The following is a 5460-nucleotide window of genomic DNA, read 5'->3' on the forward strand; positions in this document are numbered from 1 at the left end:
GCTCTGACAGGGAATTGAACTGGCAACCTTTTGGTGCACAGGATGATGCCCAAGCAACCAAGCCACACAAGCCAGGGCATTACACAATCCTTTGATTCAGAAGTTATTTTATCCCTATGTTAAAAATGAGAGAAATGAGGCAAAGAGAAACTATGTGTGTAACTTGCCTAAGATCACAGAGTAGAGCCAGGTCAATTCCAAATCTGTCTGCACAACCTGTCTCTTTCATGTCCCATGGCCTTCCTGGAGAGACAGGCAAATCGTGTTCTGCATTGCTTGGGCTTAGGCAGGTAGTTTTTCATACTTCAAGTCATTGACCCCTTTGAGATACCAGTGGACTCTCAGAAAAAAATGCACACACCAGGTTAAGTTTTCCTGGTCCAGGCAGAAGTGTTAAAGAATAGTGTTGGTGTTCTACATAGCCTAATAATGCTAGTTCAGAAATTCTCTCCTAAAATTTATTTTACTGTTTATCCTTTAAAAAATATTTTATTGATTTTTTACATAGAGGAAGGGAGAGGGATAGTTAGAAACATCGATGAGAGAGAAACATTCATCAGCTGCCTCCTGCACACCCACTACTGGGGATGTGCCCACAACCAAGGTACATGCCCTTGACTGGAATCGAACCTGGAACCCTTCAGTCCACAGGCCGACGCTCTATCCACCGAGCCAAACCGGTTAGGGCACTGCTTGTCCTTTTAAAAAATGTTTTTATTAATTTTAGAGAGGAAAGGAGAGGGAGAGAGGGATAAAAACATCAATGATGAGAGAGAATCATTGATGGGCTGCCTCCTGCACACCCCCTGCTGGGGATCAAACCTACAACCGGAGCCTGTGCCCTGACTGGGAATTGAACCATGACCTCCTGGTTCATAGATCAATGCTCAACTACTGAGCGACACTAGCTCGGCCTTGACTGTTTATCCTAAGATGTGTTTGTAAAGCATGGAAACAAACATATCATAAACGTAGGCACTCTTGGGTCTTGCTAGTAATATAAGAATAAACACATTAACGAATAAATCTGGAAGCACTGCTCTAGCTGGTTTGGCTCAGTGAGTAGAGTGTCAGCCTGTGGACTGAAGGGTCCCTGGTTCAATTCTGGTCAAGGGCACATATCTGGATTTTGGGCTCGATCCCCAGTGGGGGGCATGCAGGAGGCAGCCAGTCAGTGATTCTCTGTCATCATTGATGTTTCTATCTCTCTCTCTCCCTCTCCCTTTCTCTCTGAAATCAATAAAAATATATTTTTTAAAAATCTGGAAGCACTTAAGGCTGGCTCAGTGAAAAATGCGGTGGTAAGTTCAGACACAGAATGTGGACTGACAATTACATTAACAGTTAAATTTCTGAACAGAGAGCAGCAGTAGGTACTAAAGGAGTGTTAGTTTTGGGGGCAGCCACAGAGCAGCCACACTTTCCCACAGTTCCTGGAACACTTCCCTTCACCAGAGCCCTAGGACCTCCCCTTGCTTTCCAGGCAGGGAGAATTCAATACTGAAACTACATTTGTTCAGGATCCAACTGTCTCTCATAGACACAAGTCCCGAGTTACTTTAGTTTTATTTTAAATATCCATTGGCAACACTTACTGTTTTGGTAGCTCATCATGAATTTGCTCTTCCTGTGGGTCAGAGCACCCTGAATTCCCCTTGGTGAACTATTTCTCCATGACTCAATCCAGGGGGGTTGTGGCTTGCGTGGGACGCCTTTCTTTCTCCACAGGTGGAACATATGACCAAGTCCTGACTAATTAGAAGTGGCAGTGACCCAGACTGATTGAATCAGCAAGTCCAGGGACTCACAGAGGAGGTATTAGAAGAGGTGCTCTCTCCTCTGCTGGAATGCAGCCTGGGAGGCTGAGTGCCCAGAGAGCTCCCAAGTGGAGAATGAGGATGAAGCCAACACAGTGAGGGCAGAGCCAACACCGAGAGAGAAACTGCATCCCGATAACATCATTTGGGTTCCTGGATCAAGGCAAGCCTGAAAATCATCCTGAGGCTTTTCAACAACAGACCACAACCCTCTGCTGATGCCAATTTTAGTTGAGTTTCTATCACTTGCAATGGGAAGAGTCTAAACTGACACTGAATCTAGCAGGCTATGGAATTTTGTGTTATCCATGGTAGCTTGTGCCACTGTTTTTTTTTTTAAAAGTATTTATCTTGGAAAAATCTATTTTTTCTTCTTAAAAATACAGTAGAGACCTTCATCAATATCTAATTATTAATTACCATAGCAGCATGCAATTCTAAAACTCAACATAGTGCATATGAGAGTACACCCTCCAAAGCAACAGGTGAAGGACAGAAGAAGCTGCCGCGGAATTTGGGTGCTGGGATCACATGCCAGCTGCTTGGGGCACAGGATTCTGGAAATTAATGTTTTAGCAAAATGATCTATTATTACATGATGTGGACTTTAGGATTACTAAAGAGTAAGCTAAACCTTGAATGCTAAATCCCCAATGCCAGAGATTAACTACAGTGCCTCACTGTGTTAATTCGTCCAATTGCAATATAGTTCCTTTTCCTTCCATTGTCAGATTCCTTGATAAAAGTCAGATTTTTCCTTCAAAAGCCTTCATGTCTAATATCTATGCTCCTGAGTGAATCCTGGGTCCAAATAACATTTGGTAACCACTAAAGCAAAATGAAAATACTGGAAATGTTCCAACTCCTTGTTTATTTTAAAACTAACATTTAATCTTTCCGTAAAGTCCATAGTTTATTGACCTTTACATTTTAGATTTTCTGGACTTACTGATACAGGAAAAGCAGAGACATTTAAATGAGTTTCACTTTAAGAGAAGCTGGTATTTAGGAAGGAAGATTTATGGAATGACTATTTGAGGAGGGATTACTTGTATTTAAAAATATTTTTCACTTTAAACAAAGCTTCTTCTATGTTTCCTATTAATATTCACCCTAGTGAGTAAGTTATTGACTTAATATATAAAAATTTACTTAGGATTTCAGAGCAGGAAGAATGCTTGAAGATAATCTCACATTTCTGGAAGCCAAGGAAAGGCTTAAGTTAAATAATTTGCACAGTCAGTGGTTGCTCAGGTAGTGGTAGTTGGGAGTTTGCCACCAGCAGACCCTCCTTAAAGAACTTCAGAAACCCTGCCCCTCCGCCTCCTCCTTAAAAAAGTTCTTTAGAGAAAAGGAAAATTATATAGGTTAGAAACTCAGGTCTACATAAAGAAAGAAAGAGCACCAGAGAAAGAATTAATAAAGGTAAATTAAATCTTTTATTTTTCTTAATCTAACAGTAGCTTGCTCAAAATAATAATAGAAACAATGTGTTTGGTGATTATAGTTATTACTCTGTTATTACTTGCATTATCCATGCAGAGGTATAATGTTATTTGAAAGTGGACTTGGACTAGTTGTAAATGTATGTAGTCAACTCTAGGGTAGCCACTAAAAAAAAAGTTTAAAAAAAGTATAATGGATATGCTAAGAAAGTGTAGAAAGTGGAATCATATAAAATTCTCAGTTAAAATCACAAAAGGCAGAAAAAGTGGAAAACAGTAGCAAATATAGTAAATACTAATCCAATTATATCAATAATTACTGTAAATATCTTTGGCCTAAATACACAAATTAGAAAACAGAGATTGTCTGGGTGTATAATAAAACAAGATCCAACTATATGTTGTCTACAAGAAAACCACTTTGAATATAAACTGGGTAGATTAAAAGTAAAGGGATGGAGCCTGGCCACTGTGGCTCAGTGGTTGAATATTGACCTATGAACCAAGAGGTCATAGTTCAATTCCAGGTCAGGGCATATGCCTGGGTTGCAGGCTTGATCCCCAGTGTGGGATGTGTAGAAGACAACTGATCAATGATTCTCTCTCATCATTGATGTTTCAATCTCTCCCTTTCTTTCCTCTTTGAAATCAATAAAAATGTATTTTAAAAAAGTAAAGGGATGGAAAAATATATACCATACTACTACCAATTAAAAAAACAAACTAGAATAGTAATATTCATTTCAGGCAAGGCAGACTTCAATGCAAGGAACATTATCAGGGATAAAAAGAGGCATTGCATAATGATAAAGGGGTCAGTCAATTCTCTAAGGAGACATAACAATATTTAATGTGTATTTACCCCAAAACAGAACATCAAAATATGTGAAGCAAAAATCATGGAGCTGAAAGGAGAAACAAATGAATCCAATATTATAGTCGGAGACTTCCACACCCCTCTATTAGATGGGCAGAAAATCAGTAAGTAGAACAGTACCATCAATAGATTTGATATAATTGACATTTAAAGAATATTTAATCTAACCATGGCAGATTACATTTTTTTTTGCCTCAAGCTCACATTGAACATTCACTAAGGCCACATTCTGGGCCACAGAACACACCTTAACAAATTTAAAAGAACAGATGTCATATAATGATGCTCTTAGTTCACAATGGAATTAAACTAGAAATCAATAACAGAAAGGTAGCTGGAAAATCCTGAAATGCTTTGAGGTTAAACAGTACATTTCCCAGTTACCCATTGGTCAAAGAAGAAGTCTTAAGAGAAATTAAGACATACTTTGAACTAAATGAAACTAACAATACCACTTTTCAAAAAAAGCAATGCTTAGAGGGAAATTTACAGCATTATATGCATACATTATAAAAGAAAAAAATCTAAAATCCATAATCTAAACTTACATCTTAGGAAACTTGGAAAAAAACTTTATCTAACATAACAAAAAAGAAATAATAAAAATTAGAGCAGAAATCAAAGAAATTGAAAACAGATGGTTCTTTGAAAAGATCAATAAAATGGATAGACTTCTAGCCAGGCTAACTTAAGAAAAACAAAGACAGAAGACAGAAAATAGCTAATATGAGTCCTGGCTGGTGGTGGTCAGTGGTTGGAGCGTCATCTTATGCATCTAGGGGTCATGGGTTCCATCCCTGGTCTGGGCGCATGTGTGAGGCAACTGAGGGATGTTTTTCTCTTGCATTGATGTTTCTCTCTCTTTCCCTCACCCTTCCTCTCTCTCTAGAGTCAAGGGAAAATATATCCTCAAATGAGACTTAAAAATTATTAATATCAGAAATGAAAGAGGGGCCATCAATACTGATCTCATAAATATTAAAAGGAGAATAAAAGAATATTATGAACAATTCTATGTCCATAAATTTGAGAATCTAGATGAAACGGACCAATTCCCTGAAAGACATAAGCTATCAAAACTCACACAAGAAGAGATAATCTAATTTTGCCTATATCTATTAAAGAAATTGGATCATTAATTAATAATCTCTCAAAACAGATGGGTTCATTGGCGAATTCTACCAAACATTTAAGGGAGAGTTTATACCCATTCTCTACAATCTCTTTCGGAAGATAGGAGCAGAGGGAGCACTTTCTGACTCATTTTATGAGACCAGGATTACCCTAATACCAAGACCAGACAACAACTTAAAAGAAAGGA

The sequence above is a fragment of the Myotis yumanensis genome, unplaced genomic scaffold (genome assembly GCF_028538775.1).
Source record: "Myotis yumanensis isolate MYYU_CA2020_CCGP unplaced genomic scaffold, mMyoYum1.0.hap1 SCAF_9, whole genome shotgun sequence".
Taxonomy (NCBI): Eukaryota; Metazoa; Chordata; class Mammalia; order Chiroptera; family Vespertilionidae; genus Myotis; species Myotis yumanensis.